The sequence below is a fragment of the Squalius cephalus genome (assembly GCF_949319135.1).
Source record: "Squalius cephalus genome assembly, chromosome: 3".
NCBI lineage: Eukaryota > Metazoa > Chordata > Actinopteri > Cypriniformes > Leuciscidae > Squalius > Squalius cephalus.
In genome coordinates this window covers 28,377,825-28,395,798 of record NC_137124.1, presented here as the reverse complement: position 1 = coordinate 28,395,798, position 17,974 = coordinate 28,377,825, and the positions used below count along the sequence as shown (strand labels likewise).

At 35.4% G+C, this 17,974-nt stretch overlaps 1 long non-coding RNA gene across 3 annotated transcripts in view; it reads right to left on the bottom strand.

The window, feature by feature from the left end:
- LOC307156510 overlaps positions 1 to 17,974 on the bottom strand; it is a 34,370-nt gene that overhangs the window by 11,961 nt on the left and 4,435 nt on the right. For all 3 annotated transcript variants that reach the window (XR_013820722.1, XR_013820723.1, XR_013820724.1), the window contains exon 3: positions 5,997 to 6,042. This is a non-coding gene — a long non-coding RNA (uncharacterized lncRNA). The remainder of the gene's footprint in view (positions 1 to 5,996; positions 6,043 to 17,974) is intronic.

Sequence of the window (17,974 nt, the reverse complement as noted above, 5' to 3'; positions counted from 1 at the left end):
TTTGGATATTTTTCCCCCAGTTGTTTAACTTCTGAATTCTCTGTATCAGCAAAATTTTGTTGTAGCCTAACCCTTTACATTGCCCCATGTGCCCCATGACTGGGACAACAGAGACATTGCCCCAAAAGCGTTGGATACCTTACAAGTGGACTTTATTCCATAACTAGCCTTTAAAATCACTCACAATATCGATACCAAACAACATAAACAGACAAATAATTATAATTTAGTTTGCTTCCCACTTAGTCTAATGAAATGCTCACACAAGGTAAAGAAAAAAACAATGTAGCCATGTCATGCTTGTTCATAGCCGTATAAAAATATGCCAGACCTACTTAGGCCTACGTTATCATAGTTATAAAAATACAGAATCTATTAACAAATTAAGAGCATGCATCTGCCGGACCAAAATAACAGGACGTTCGGGGAGACGGAGACTATTTTCAGCTGAGGGGGAAAACAAAACAAAAAACAAAACAAAAACTGATATTCCCGGTACGCATATCAACATGGAAATTATTATTACTATTGTATTTAAACATTGGATAGAAAAAAAAAATGTTTTTAGATAATGAATAGCCTAGGCCTACTGCTTTTTAGAAAACACGATCTTTATTAGACTAATTCCAGCAACAACAAAAAAATCATATGAAGAACCCTTGCTTTTGACAAAAGCATTAATTAACATTCATTGTTAACTTTATTGAAAATAACTTCTATCCGCATTTATTTATGTAGACTGTTGTAGTTAATTTTGCAGTGTTAAATTAAAACCGGACGCTAACATTTCACTTAAATGTGCAACATTAACGAATAAAACCAACTCAAAATCTCAAAAATTAAACTGATTATAAAAGGTCAGAAAAAATTCAATCATCAGACGAAATATATTATTATAATAGTATTATAATACCCTGGTTACATATCAGCCTTTTAACTCTGGATTTGATCGAAAGCGTTACGCAAAATAACATTAATTCAAAAAAAAAATCATTAAGACTTGTAGAAAAAAAACCAAAACATTTAAATTAAATTATACAAGGTAGGCTTCACTTTTTGATCAAATAAAATCTGGTTATGCAAGTTTTATACAACAAATTTCATACAAACTTTGTAGGCCTAATTCAATATCTTATAATATTATCCGACCAACAAACTTTAAACAAACTTTGTAGACCAAAAAACTGTTTTATTTTTTACATACAAAACAAAAGAAAAGCAGAAAATTAGCCTTTAAACCTACAAAGTGGTTTAACGATGTTGGTTGTGACAAATAAAACTAATGTTTGCGGAGGGGCTGCAGGAGAGACATCAGGATCTAAACAACTTTTTAAAGGCATAAAATATTGTATTTTTCATAGCAGGTGAGTGACTCAAACAATAACTGAACTTTCTCTAAAAATATGTAAATGATCCTTAGTTAAAAATAAATAAAAAATCTGGTCATAGACTACCTGTCCTCTGGGGGAGGTGGGAGGGTGGGGGGGGGGGGGGGGGGGGCACAGACAACTGGCATTTCCCATGCACTGACCTGCTCAATGACAATGCCTCATCTACATTTCTTTTCTAGCTCTCCATGTATGAGGAAGTGATGCCCAATGGTTGAGGGGAGAGGTCCCTGACTGGATTTCTATAGAGCAAAAGTATGTGAGCAAAGTAATGAGAGAGACAGACAGAGAGATTTAGAAACACACAGTGAGAGAGAGAGAGAGAGAGAGAGAGAGAGAGAGAGAGAGAGAGAGAGAGAGAGAGAGAGAGAGAGAGAGAGAAAGGAGGGAGGGAGGGAGAGAAAGAAAGAAAGAAACTCCAAATGAAGGTCAAAACCTCCTGTCATGGCTGCAGGTGGCTCATTTCCTCTGACTAGTCCCCAATCCTGCCCACACCCCCTTCAGCTCTCTCTCACACACAGAAATATATATATATATATATATATATATATATATATATATATATATATATATATATATATAAAGAGAGAGGGTAGTTCAAGTGTAAATTATGTGCACATAAATAATACTCAGAAGAGTCTAGGGCAAGGAAGTACCAAGATACACATCAAGATTATACACTTCTGGTCATGACAGAGTGCTTCATTAATGGCAACATTACTACATTTCTATCAAATTATTTTAAAAAAAATGTATTCAAACTTCAACTTTGCCTGATATCATGGCAATTCAGACAAACAACAGAAAAGCCTGAGATGGAGGGAAAGTATCAGAATACGGATGTCTACTCATCTGCTTTCCATACAAAAGATCCACACACCCTCAACCCCCCAAACTCCAAACACTCCCACTGTGCTTTTCTGCCCTGAGTTCTCCAAACGCTTCCTATGGACCACTGAGGAATGCGCCTGCGAGGTTCGGAAACGTCATTAAAGGAGTGAGGGATGCAAACGGAGGACAAAAGGGATGACATCAGGCCGATTTCACACCAGGCCCTCGGATGCCCGGACCCAAGCCAGGGTCCTCACTACGCACCGCAGATCAAAAAGACTGCTGCACATACACAGACCGGTCCGGCAAAGGAACGAAAGGGATGGTAAAGAATGCTAATCCACAGGACAAATATATTTTAATCTTGTTACAATACAAGTTAATGCTGCAGCTACTTGATGGGAATGAGTTGAAGAAAAGGGTATTTCATCTTACCTCAACACTGTTTACAGGTGCACACAGACAACAACTTCTTTAGCTCAGAAACTACATACAACTATGCAACTGAGATCGAGTGGAAGACCATTCAAGTTACTTTGAAATACTTCACCTGACTAACATGTATCTTGATACTATTCCATAATGAGATAATATAGATATAAGATGGAGTCAGTTACATCTTAACATACTTCTATAATAATATCATAGCTAAACCAATGCAATGTAGGACTTCAGAAAGAAACACACATACAAATACACTCATACACAGGGGTTGGTTTTTCATTTAGGAGAAAGCTCCACTGGTGGTGTCAGTGACCTCTACTGAAACCCCAGCAGGGCTCTGACATGCAAAGGAAATGAGTGTGTGTCTGTGTCTATCTTCTAAGCACCTTGGTAACTCTTGATCTCTCATGTATGGAACTCCGGCAATGGGCTCCTAAGAAGTCAACTCAGAGGACAAAAGGAAGCAGAGGCATTGAAACTCCAGTCTCTCGCTCTGTCTCGCACACACATACCACCACCACCTCTACATGGGTTACACTAATGTAAAGAAACCTTAATGAGAAATGTTAATGACCATGTAAGTTTCAAGTGCCAGTCACTGAGGTAAGTGACTGGCACGTGCACCTGTTAAAATGTTCATGTTTATAGTGCGATTTCAAAAACATGCTGTGCAATGTGAAAAAAGAATCTTAACAACTCTGAAGTTTAAAACATAAAAACAGAACAAATTCTTCACATTGTATACATGCTGAAAAACAATTAAGAATCTTTTTCATATTTTTGTACTTTTGTATTTCATAAGAATATATAGTACACTACTGTAAAAAAATTTGAGTTTTCAGCATAATAATAATAATAATAATAATAATAATAAATGTTTCTTAAGCAGCAAATCAGCATATTAGAATGATTTCTGAAGGATCACGAGACACTGAAGACTGGAGTAATGACACAGCACAGGAATAAATTAACTTGAAATATATAAAAATAAAAATAAATAAAAACTGTTAATTGCAACAATATTTCTAAATATTACTGTTTCACTATTTTTGTTCAAATAAATGCAGCCTTACTAAGCACAAGACTTCTTGCAAAAAATATTACAGAGTCTGGCCCTAAAATTCGGAATCAGAATTTATGAAAATAAAACAAGTGATGTGATCTCGGTTTAATATATTGTGTAAATTAAATATATAATTTGTGATTCATAAAACAGCAATGCTGAATATACAACTCTGAAAGTTCCTTTTACAAAAAAACTAAACAAAAAAAGTTATCTGACTGGCACTGAAAAAAAAAAAGTATTCAAATCAAATAATTAAAGTAACACCACCACAATGCAAACATGTGATGTAGACGTGCCCACATTTACTTTAGTGTATGTGCACACCAAAAGCTTTTAAATCAACCTAGTGAGGGTTGAAAAGTCCTCTTTACATGTAATGTAAACACTGTACATGTGTGTTCAGCAGTTAGAGAAGGACACCACTTCAAAATTAAAATTACAATAGCCATTCATTACAATTAATTAACCATCTACTCAAAATCTGGCATGAATGCAAATAAGACCACAGGCCATATTTCAAATCTTACTGGACAACTGAGAACATTTGGATGTAGAATTTTACTGGAGATACATTACTAAATGTAATATAAAGTAAAGCAAAAGCTCAAAGGCATCACAGTGGCACTTCGCCTTTGGAAACAAACTGAGTGGTTGACCTTTCCAAAATGGTTACTGTCACCTTTTTAATACAGCACAGCGACTTTTGACCTTATACTGTACGACATTTAGAGACATAATTGGCCGTGACTCCCACTAACTATGAGCAGGACAAAATAACCACTTAAAACATTCTATTCACTTTAAAGGTCTACAAATATTAAGCGAATGATGTGTGTATGCTAGCTACTTCCTGATATGATAAAAAAAAAAAAAAACATGTTGGTACATTATTTAAACTTGGTTTCAATGTACAAAAAAATTTAAACAAAATGCCTGTAGTTTCTCTATTTTTTTTATTTTACAAATTTCACTTACACTACAAGCAACACTAGGACAGTGCAACTAAAATGAAACTAATTTGCAATTAATGTGGTGGTGAATTGTGCCTATTTTAAAAAAGAAGCTATATTTATGCGGCATGGATGAGCCATCAAGTAATTATAAAAGAACTGAGAATACAGGTAAAATTCGAATTTATCAACAATTCTGTGAAATTTACGGTAAAAAACAGCAGCTGTGGTTGCCAACAGTTTAGATTTTACAGATTTAACTTAAATTTACAGTAAAAAATGTATTTCATTAACTGATGTAATGTTAATTTGCCAACCCATTGAAGTACTAACATCTGTTTTGTACTTTTGTAATACACTGACAACCACCAAACACAGGTGGTGATGAGAAAGTCACATGATGAATCAAAGCTCATCACAAGCAGTTTTTCCACAAGATGAGAAGGTCAATACTAATTTAAAGAAGGTGCACACAGTGTCATTCACACAAACACAAAACACCATCATGGTAACACACGACACTAAAGTAATGCAATAAACATGAATTAACAACAATAGATGTAACAAAACCCTAATGTACATAACTGATTAGAAAAAACTAAGAAAAACATATCTCAATGAAAATACATTAAATGTGAGTTGTCATGAAGGAAATTCTGTGAATGTCAATTTACAATTGTTCAATGTAAATTACACAATGACATTCTATTTCACTTCCAAAAACTGTACAATTACAAAAAATGTAACTGTATTTTACTGTAAAATTACAATAAATGTACAATTAGATCTATTACAGATATTCACGGTATATAGTATGGAAACTTTCTGTTAAACAATAAAAATTTTTACCGTAGCATTTTTACAGTCTTTTACCATTAAAATCCCAATATTTAAAAAACTTGACACTTAATTCTTGATATATTCATTTGGATAATACATAAAGATCATATTTATAAAATAAACATTTCAGAGAGTGGGCTATATATTTAAAGAAGATATTCGTCAAATTAAACAAGCTTGAACAAATAGGTCTGACATTAAGAACTAACATTTCTAACAAAGTCTAACATTTCTTGAATACGTGGATAATTTTTTGCACCTTGTCAAAACAAGTTGTTATTGTACCATTAACAAGCTAAACTGATAAAATAATAATAATTTGCTGATACAGCTGTATTCAGGTAGTTAAAAGCTGTTCAACAGTGAGAGAAAGAAAGTGAAAGTAGAGAACAGTATTTTTTTAAAAAGTGAGGGAAAGAGTAATGCAGTAAAGATTATATACACACACACACATACACACACAATTAAAAATACTACCTGCATCATCTCTGCAGACACATCATTTCGGTTCCTCTTTGCTATCCTGTGACAGACAGACAAATTCACAAAAACAACAACAGTGAGACACATTAATGCAAAATACAAAAATGTAAGCTTCAAATTCAAATGACACCATCTGAAAGTACAGCATTCAAGTGTACAGAGTGTAATTTTTAGTCCGACATGCAATGATCTATTCATTTGAACTGTCGAGCTCCATTTTATCATAAACTCAAGCTGGAAAATAGGAAGGGTCACATGTTTTCCACAGAATAACCTTGACATATTCTCCTAACATGCTCACATACACACACACACGTTCAGAGAGAGTCAATATCAAAGAGGGGAGAGACAACGTGTCGGCTCCATTATAGTATAGTCAGGGCAGAGGGGGTTATATTACATCCTTCGTGGACCTGCCCTGCCTCTCTCTGGTGTGCTGGCAAAGCCAAGCACAAGACAGCCAAACAAAATGGCTCATTGTTTAGACTGTTTCTTGGTTACAACGATTTAATTAGACACTTTAGTGAGTTAAACTTTGCCACAGCCATCCAAAATTACATGCTTTAGACTACAAATTTAGAAACACATTGTTATACTGCACATACAATCAGAATACCTTCATAAAAAGCATCCTTGAGGAATTAATGGTACAGCGAGGCAGGAGGAAAAGCTGCAGAAGATTCTGCCAGTGCTCAGGTGTCAACAGTAGAATCTAATGCGGTTCATATTATTTATTTCGAAATTTCAGTACACTTGACAAGTTCAATCAAAGTCATACTCAAAGAATGGCAGGCTTTGAATGTAAACACCTGAGCAAATGCACTGGCTATGTTTCCCCCCACTCTCAATCATCTGCCATGTGGTAGTACAGCAGCGAAAAACCCTGACTGCATCCATTCATCACAAATGGCATACATATGACAGCATTCATTAAAACATTCATGACGTTTTGACTGCCATGAAATGCATTTACTAAAGCCTCCCCCGTATGAAGGTAAATAACTCCTATTACATTCTTCATGGTGGCGAATAAAGTGTGTGTGAGGATATGAATGATTGAGGTAGAACATCTATTCGATTTCTTTGTAGCGGTGAGGAACGTTTCATTTTTACACACAAACCTGGGCACTTTCCACAACATGGGCATGAGGAAAGCGTCAATGCGAAAGGCTTGAGACATTCAGACTGCAAAAAGACACAAGATTCCAGTTCATTTTACCTCAAAAGTGACAAAACATGGGAAAAGGCGAGCGGGGAAGATGGGTGGGGGGTTTGGGGAAATGGAGGGGTGGGTGGAGAATCGGTGTTCTCTTGCAGCTGCCATTTTCTTGGCTCGGAGTGGCTGGTTAGAGGGCGGGGCAGGAGCAGCACACAGAGGACGCCATAACAACCCCCACCACCCCGCATTTCCTACAAACCACCTCTAGAACCGCTGTTCCAGGGTCAGATTTAGCTAATCCAGTCAGAATTGCACCTGACAGGACATTTGACTATCACAGACTCTAGATCTGTTGAGTAAACTGCATGATGGCAAAGCAGCAGTGCAGGCACCCACCCACCCACCCACCCACAGCACAGGAACAACAACAGCGGCACTTCCTGCGCTTTCACTGAGCAAACTATGCCTACAGCCATTCATAATGAAAGGAAAACCACTGCGTACACACAACATTCACACCAGCATTTTACAAATATTTTGAAAATGCAATATTCCTGTGACCAAATTTTTCACCGGTCATCAGGTTTTGTGTATCTAGCTCCCAAAAGGCACAATCATCATATTTTACCAGAGACATTGACTCAGCATAATACAAGAAAGTAAGGACAATGATGTAGTTTTAAGATTCAGTACATTCCACCTTAAGTGTAAGAAATAAATATATTTTCACAGTTAACGACATTCATCCATGAGTGACATAAGATACAAAACCCACATAAAAAATTTATTTTTAATTTTTATTTAACATCAATAATGGAAATAACTGAAAAAAAAATACATAATTGATGTCGTTACACCTAGACTCTAGGGTAATATTTACATCAACTACCATATATTTGTCTAAATATAATGCCTTTGATATGGCATTGTTGTAAAGATCATTTAAAACTCTATCCCAAACTGAAATACTGCTCGACTGTTTTTATAAATCAACACCAATCGCAAAGAAAAGCAATAAAAAACAAATACAATAGTAATATTGTTAATTCAGTTAATAAAAATACTTACAGAAACTGTGACGTCTCACAAAGTGGGGGAAATGATCATTTTGCTCTGACATGTGAACCAAACATGTCAAGAAAATTTCACTGGGAGGGATCCCAGTTTAAAAGTTTTTTAAAAATGGAATACTTCTATAAACTCTTCTCTGAATACTTCTAAAATCCTCAAACTACAGTGCAATTATTTACCTTAGTTATCTTCAAATGAGAGAGAGAGAGAGAGAGAGAGAGAGAGAGAGAGAGAGAGAGAGAGAGAGAGAGAGAGAGAGAGAGAGAGAGAGAGAGAGAGAGAGAGAGAGAGAGAGAGAAAGAAAGAAAGAAAGAAAGAAAGAAACACTGAAAACACTACATCAACAACATGAAAACGGTCATATTATCCATTTGTTAACAGCAGAGTCTCGATAGGTCAAGGTGCATTATGTTTCTTCCCAAATGCCCCATCTCATCATCTCCAGACCCCTCACGTTTCTCTTTGGAAGGAGGGGTCAGCAGTGGCCAAGTGCAGGCTAATCAGGGCAGAGGGTACTGTGACCCCCCCAGTGTCTCCACTTGGCTAATCAAAGCCCTCGGTGCTGGGTGTCAGGCCCTGGGCTGCAGAGGGCAACGGGGACAAAGATAATGGGGAGGGGGGAGTTGTGTCCACTCTCCTTTGTCTCCATTCAGAGACAGAGACAAGCTTCACACAGATGACATTAGGGCCGGGTTCTTTTATCAAGGATGATCCTGATTTCGGAACGAACATACAGACAGACAGACAGACAGGCAGACGCACACTTACATATAAACACACACACACACACACACACACACACACACACACACACACACACACACACACACACACACACACACACACACCCCTACACCATCTGGGGCCTTCATATCCCAAAAGGGCTGAGGAGAGAAACCAGGGTTTAGCACACCTCCTCTTTTCTCCCTCCCTCCCTCCTTCCTTCCATCTTCTCTTCTTCATTACTCGGGGCCTGTTTAAACAGACAGCCAGGACAGACATGGCAAACATACTGAAAAGCTTTTCAAAATCCTCATGCAAATCACAAGCCAATCTGTACAGAGAGACAGAGGCATTTTGGGTTTGGGTGGAAATAATTAACTCTCTTTTCTATGCTATTTCCACCAGACACAGATGAGTCTGCGAGGCCTGTGCTGTGGAGGGTACTGTCCAAGTCTTCTATGCTAAAAATAGTTTTATTAACTTACCATATTGCATGGAGGAAGATTATCATTACCTTGTGGAACAGCAGAGCAGAATTACTCTGATGTTAAACTGAGAGTGTGCAGACATAAGTCACTTAAACAAAATCTATCACGGCTAAATGTTGGCAGATTTTCTCACAATACTTTTTCATGATTAAATTCATCTTTTAGCTATGAAGATACAAAAATGCAAACAGTCTCTGAACTAATGTACCAAACAAAACAAAAATAAGTTGTTCTAATATAAAAACCTAGAATTATCACAGATGTGGTTAAATTAAATATTGCCATTATGTTCTTGTTCATGTTGTTTCTTTGTAAACATACAGAAAACAACAACAACAACAACAATGTTGATGCTTTAAAGCAATAATAGTAATTTTAATAAAAATGTCTGTCTGTCTGTGTTCTCCAAACTTGAATTAGTGTAAAATGGGCATTATTGATGCTACAATGTCTATTCTATTGACAATGGACAATGTGTCCATTTAGGCAAGAGAAATATAATATACAATAAAACATAACGTAATTAATGCATAAAATGAAACATGCAAAACATAAAACAGTGCAGTGTGCACTGATACAAATTGAGCTTAAATATTGTGTTTGTACTTGTACTATCAAACCATAAAAAAATTAAACACATTGTGTCACAACGAAGAATATGATCATTTGCATGACTTCTTACACTGAATTTGACAGTGAAGTACAGCTGATTGAAAGTTACTGCCATTTTTTACCAACATGTCAAAAGTCTGTCAAGTCAATTACAATACCTCTTTTGAAGTACAAAAAACATTACAGAGTTTGATGGACATCCACACAGCTGGAAGGCCAAAGACAGCATGTGTTTTCTTACTACATATTTGCCTGAAGCACCCAGTTAATGAAAGTCTGCGGCAGCATCTTTATTAAAACGGCATGAGCGGAGAGGGAAAACGGCTAGAGAACATGAAGAGAAGAAATGCACAAAATATAGAAAACATTTTTCTGTGCGCTAACTGACATAAGATTTTAAAAGGAATCTCAGGTTGAAGTAGGTAATTGTATTTGACATTAAGTTGCACATTTCAGAGTCTATAAGCATGTCGCAATAAATAAAACAGCCTTTCATTCATTCATGCTAATATGCGTCCATTAAAAACAAGGATTGTGATTGGCTACAGAGGATTGCATCATTTCAAGGGCGGTGTCAAACCTTCCTCTCTTCCTGAGTTTAAGAAACTTATATCACAACATTATACAATCACTGGAATTACATAAAGCACAAAAGCCAAAATATAAAGCGTTACATGAGAGATTCATTATGTGTTGTAGCTCACTGGCCTGAAACAATAAATAAAGAAAGGTCACTATATTAAAATTAAAAACAATCTGTGTCTTACCAGACATTTTTGCAACAAAAGTAAACAAAACATTGTCAAACACATTCTGGACATTTATTGTTGTTTTTTCATTCATCATCACTCAACCCATTATTCACTGTGATGCTTAGTGATAATTTAAGTGTTTGTAAACAAATCAATACATTTTAACCGTCAATATTATAGTAATGTAGTTCCAACTGACTCCCTTTATAGTTTACAGAAGTAGTTGAGATTTTTTTCCTTGAGAAAATTTGCCATGTACTGTACTTGATCCATATCCAAAATAATCGATCCTGAATCAAATTGAAATTGAATCGCAATCTTTTGAATCAAAATCTATTCAAAGCGTAAAATGTTTGTCGATACCCAGTCATAGTGATTAACTGGTTGGACAAATGTAGATAAACAAGTGATAAATGGCCACTTTAAATTAGATACTGCATCATCAGCACTATCTGAAAGTTTTAGCTGTGGTTTTGTTCTTGTTTGATTTTTCTTAGAAATTTAAGTTGATTTTTTTGCCATGGAATTTTCCCTTGTAGCTTGTAAAGTAATGCCACAGTTAAAAAAACAAAAAAACATTTTATGCATATTTATTAACTCATTGAACAAGCCTGAAATTTTCAGTATATAATTAAAAATATATACACACTGATTTTTAAAGTCATCAGAATCACCTAAAAAGTATGTCAGAAATAATGTTGCATGCTTGCTTGGGACTGCTTGTTAAAGATTTATCAGCAAATGACTGGCTACATTTCGGTGGCATTGTGTGGGAAAAAGACATGCAGTGCTCTCAGCAAAATTACACACCACCTTCCGGTTTGTGAAAACTCATTAAATAAAACGTAACAGTGGCATTGATCATAAATTTACCGTCTTGTTTTTTTTTTGTAATTTCAGTTAAGAAAAGAGAACATCTTTACAGCCTTACTGATTTAGTCTTCTAATATAATCTTTCTATAATCAATCAAAACTGTCCTCAAACTTTCTCCTCATCATGTAGGATGTTAATGAAGCTCAATTTCAAATCACACTTCCTGTTACAAAATTCAGAGTAATAAAAACAGACTTCCAGCTTGACGCAGAGAACATCTAAACGCATTACATTTCATTTTAAAAATACTGGCACGCAGCTAAAATAAATTGCAAGTGTTCTTTTCCTGATGCTGACAATCCATAACTTCATGGAGCTTCAGCTGGAACAGGTTGATCTTCATGAACTTTCTGCAGCAATAGAGACCAATTATGAGCACACAAATGCATTTCTAAAAATAACAGTAAAGATAAGTAATCTATTTGAACTAAAGTTGAGAGAAATTCAACTGTTACAATAACGAGAATTTGGGGGCAAATTTGCTTATTTTTTATGAAAATGTCAATGCAATCAATGAAGACAGTTTTTAATATTTGGCAAATGGTTTATTTAGTTCATGCAAAATGTAATTTATTTTCTTTCTTCTTTTTTTTTTTTATTTGACCATAAATATGTTTTTGTGAGATTCACCTATGGGTAGCTGACGTCCATGTGCTTGTCAACATCAAGCTATTAGGTTCAAATTTATATTGCATGCATGTGTAAGGGAAAATGGACATCTTAAATCTTATACAGTTCACTTTTTTTTTCTTAGGTCTGTCACCATTTTTAAACACCCCTTTGCCTTCATAAGTTCATTTCAAATGGTCCTGCAGTCTGACAAAGGAATATTTATAAGTATAAATATTGAATTGTAGTCTCTCAATTAATGTGAGCTCAAAAGCAGCATATATGAAATAACAGAATAGGCGAAATGCTGATTTAAAAAACATTTTAAATGGAGTAAATCATTTCACATAGGAGGAAATTTCAACTCACTAAAATTATTTTCTTAACTACCTTAATTCACCAGCACAAAGCAGCATCTTAGCTGGAATATCTCATAAAAAATTTTTTATAAAAAAGTAATTTTGGTCATCATCTAGGGATATTGTCATGGGTGAGTCCAGATAGGAGACTTAAATTTGATTGGCCAACCCAGGTGCCACCCCAATATTTTAAATTGTCATTGGCTATCCCCAAATAGAGAGATGGAACCAACAATAAAATGCACTTGGTTTGAAACACAGCAGTTCTATATTGGCAGTTGATTATTTAATGGTTGATAAAAAAAAAAAATAAAAAAAAAAAACACATTATACCTAAAATGATTATTATCATCATCATCATCATCATCAATAATATTGCAAGGGTGGTTGGGTTATGCTTCATGCCACCTTGAGAGAGTGTGTCCCTCATGGGCCACCCTAGTTTAAAAAACAACGGGACAGAGAGCAAGATGATATTTCATTACAATAATATTCCTTTAGGAATGAGGGAATAAACAAACCTTCAAAACATGAATCATTCAGACAGCTTAGGAAGCATGCAAATAAAAATTAAAAATAAAAAGAGAAACATAAATAACCATGTAAATCTTGTAAATCAAGAAAATCTTTGCAATGAGAAAAGGAAACAAAATGCATCTGAAAATGATCAGTTTAGAGTTCCACAAAAGCATACAAACAAAATAGCAAAGATTTTAAAATTCACCCAGGGTGGATGTGCAACTACCTCATGTTGCTCCAAAACTGTACGTCTTTTTTTTCCTTCTACGACACACACAAAAAAAAGACTGTACAGAATGTAATGGCCTCTATACAAACTGGTTGCATCAAACTGGCAGCATCTAAAATATGTTACATTTTATATATGTCTTTCTTTGCACTTTCCACGATTGTTAAATTAACATGAGTGGCAACTTTTTTCAAATTATTACTTGGGCTTCTTAAAGTTATTGTTATAAAAATCGAACTTTTCCTCAGGAGATACTAACACCAGCACAGGTTCGTGAATACAGAGTAAGGTCAACAGCAGTTTATTCCCTGTGTGCCATGATATACTAGCATTAGCCAGACTCAAACTGTTGGCTTTCATTCTGCTGGCCTTGTTATAAGAGAAATGCTGTCAACTCTGAATACATTGCTGATTCACTCTCACCTGAACAACGGCAACATAACACAACACAGCATGACTAACCACCGAATATCTAACCCTCCTTCCAAAAGACATCCATGATAACATGTCCACAAAAACATATCAGTCTACATCCCCTATTAAGTGAATATACAAAAATGACAGACAGAGAGGCAGACAGAAAGAGAGAGCGAGATAGAAAGAGGGAGAGGTCATCACTAATGAGGGAAGCAGGTGACCCCTGCAATTCAACAATGATCCTATCAGCTTCCTCTGTGTTGCAGGGGTTAATCCCCTTTAGGCACTAATTGATAGGAGATAACATGATACTATTGCCAAGGCCCTATTTGGTGTAACCCCTGCACTTTCACACATTGAGTGTCAGTGGGAGATCAGACGTGAAATTGATATTTGGGATGTTTGCGTGCTTAAGCGCAGCTCTTTCTTATCGAACAGTTGCAGTGTTCATTTGGTGTTTACGTCACAGACTCTTTGCTAGGATTAACCACTTGGCCTTTAATCACTGTGACCAGTTCATTTGGTTTTCAACCCATCAACACATGCTTTAGCAGACCGGCATCAAAACGAAATTCACCCCTTAACTGTTAATGAGTCTGAACGCTTTGACTGTTTGGCAAGCCTCAGCACCTGACAGAATAAAAAAGGGCTGGGAAGAGGTTAAATCTGACTATCACCTCTTGAGATCATTCAAAACAACTCGAAAAACATACAACCACAGTTGATGACAGGATAAGAATAAAACAGAACGGCAATATCAAAAGACCAAATGAAGATAATCTTTAACAGCATATTGTTTGCATTTGAAGAAATATTTGACATATCTACAGTCACAGCTATGAGGAAGCAGTAAGGTTTGTATTCATCAGTGATTTTATGTCGAAAAGTGGCATTCTGGGACTCATCGCATCGTTGCAAATAATTAAAGGCCATTAAGTGATCAGCAGCTGTGAAAAAGGAAAAGTGAGAGAGAGAGAGGGAGAGATTTTTATATATATAAACTATTCCTTTAGGGCTGATGGAATGAACAAACATTCTTTCTACCTCTCCTTCAAAGCTTAAATCATTTAGACAGCTTAAAAACATGCATTTAACTAAATAAAAAAAAGAGTGAAACATAAATAACATCATGAAATGAGAACTTGCAAATGAGAATAACAACTTGCAATGAGAAAAGGAAGCAAATCTGAAAATGACTGTTTTTGAGTTCCACAAAAGCCTGAACAATGTGATTTAATATTAAGCTTTTGACTCATAGGCTGATCGAAATACCCAAACAAAATAGCAAAGATTCACTTAGGGCGGAAAATGTGTAATATAATTCACTAGTAAATAGCATTAGCAACTTTGAAAAGTCATTAAATAGAAATAAAAGTATACAAGGACAAGTCATACAATGTTCACAGCTAATATTGAGCTGCGTGTTTGGCCTTACATGCTGTTAACAGAAAGCTAGCTGAGGCAGTAAAATATAAGGACTCACCAATCACATCATGAACTAAACCCAATAAACTACCTTTAGCGATGATTGGCATTTCATCGGTCATAGCCTTGAATCAGTTATGCTCGCTCTGGCTAGCGATTATTAAATCGAAAGTTTACTATCCAGCTCAAATTATGAATGCTCTATGAAAGTTGATGATGGCATGAAGTTCGTGTCAATCCTCAAGACAAATTTTCTGCAAACAAACTGTGACAAAGAATAAGTGACAGACCCTAAATATGAACAGCTTTGTTTTAGAATGCGCAAAACGTAGTTTAGTAGATATTTGGCATAAAAGAATTCATGTAAATACAGGAAATTTCTGAAATTATAAACCCTAAATATTTCTTTATTTATAAAAAGATAGGCAATTAAAGAAACAGTACATAGTGCTAATATTTTTAGAGCAGACAATTATGCAGATTATATAGAAACATGGAACATATAAAGAACTAATAAATAAGTCTGCATGTAAATCACAAACATACATAACATTTTAGCCTCATCACTGATATGATTGGAACAACATATCTCCTGTCCTCACGCACAGTACCAAAATGGCTATACTGTATTATATAATCACTGTACATTATTGCATAATGTGTACATTACAACTGTCAGTATTTTTCAAAAGTTTATACATTAAACTTTCATTATACATTATCAGCACACAATCATTATATAATATACCAGGCAAATGTGAATTTAAATAATCCCTTTCTATAATTTGTATTACAAATTTTATGATCATACTTAAAATTCTCTTTCTATATAAATTTCTAGCTATACCAAATATAACGGAAACACCCCTCAAAAGTCTCGCATTTCAAAGCTTTTCCAGTTATGAGCAAGATTTCAGGGTCAATGGGTCACTCAAGAGGCCGAATCTTCCAGAACATTGTGTACCTCAGATACTGAAGGACAAGGCCTCAGACTAAGCCACAAATCCACCCTCCAACGCACACACACACACACACACTCAATAGCACCTTTGCGGCTTTTTACACACTCTACACTCTAATCCAGTCTCGCTCAAATCACAATTGTATCACATGAATTGATGAAATATTTTTATCAAGCACAAATAGACACTTTTATCATTTAAAGGACTTTTTTATTGCAATAACAACAACAAGAATAACACTGCTTGCACAAATAATTCAATCTACAGCGACGAAACAGTTTCATTTAGTTTTTCACGAATACAAGACAACGTCGATTTATCAAAGCAATTCAAAATAAATTGATTACATTTATTTAACATTAATAAAAATACTGTATTTACATGAATCGGCAAAATTATATTTTTAACAGACACTACACTTTTCAAAACGCATTCCTTTTTCCTAGATTTATATACTTCAATGAACGTTTACAACAAAATGTCCACATATTTTTATTTGCGCCATTTACAACAGAAATACTAGTATATAATGAAAATCATCTTTAATGAAAATCATCAATGATAGAGATATGGATAGGGAACATTAAACACAATATTCAACGAGAATGACTAAAAAAATTTAAATAATAAATACACAACGTAAATGGGACAATCCAAGGACTAAACTTTTAGTTAAAATATTGTTATTCCTGCTAAAGTAATGTGTGATTTCATTTATTTTACCATCAGTCTAATGTGCTACCTAGGGGTTAAAAAAATCTAAACATGCCTGTGTAATATACATTGAAATAAGACAAATAACATTTCACAGCGGATTAGAGCACATCATTTACCAGTGAAATCCTCAGAGCCTGAAGGCACACTTTTATTTGGATATTTGTAACTAACTAACTAACAACAAATCACTTCCAGAAATGCATTTAAAAAGCAGATAAAAAAAATCTTTGTGTGTGGCACAAAAAAAAAAGAAGATCTTTACGAATGTCATCATAGCTATGCAGAAGGTCAAAAGTAGAGTAATAAAAAGCACATTTGCTTCAATCTGAGACTGGTAAAATTTGCACCCACAGCACCGTTCATAGTGTTCCATCAAATTTACAATCTCATACAAAAAAAAAACCTTAATCGCGGCAAATTTCGGGTAAATCTACCACATTCGTTTAACAAACGAACATCGAATGACAAAAAATGGCTAAATATTGCAGGCGATGCCTCAAGTCTGAACTGATTCACGCTGCAAATTCTGGTACTGTGGAAAGGGTATCCATCTTCCTCTGCAAAACTCCTCCCTAAAATGGAGGCAGCTGTCCTAATACATCCAATGTCTCGCTCCAGCACTTGGGTAAAGCTTTGAGAAGAGTCAGACGTTACACTGCCATCAGCACGAGGACATGAAGAAAGCAAGTAAGCCAGGACAGCCACCAAAAAGAGAGAGGCTCTAGGCTTTGGCTGCCTGCCAGTGATCCCTTTAAAATGCCATTGTGGCTTTGATATTGAATATATGCAAGCAATGCAGGAGAGTGAGATCCTTGTTCTTTCACACACCAAATCCATAAGCTCGCTCCACAAGAGCTAGAGAGAGACCCGGGGGGCGCTGTTGGACACTGCAATAAAAATGGCTGCCATCTTCATTTTGTGAGATATTATTTCTCACACAAAAAAAAGGAATCCTGCAGCTTTTTAACCAGCCACAAAAATTACTATCGTAAAGAGTCTCCCTGTAACCTTCACATTTAAACTCTCAGCTGTTTCATGCCAGACTGTCTGTACAGT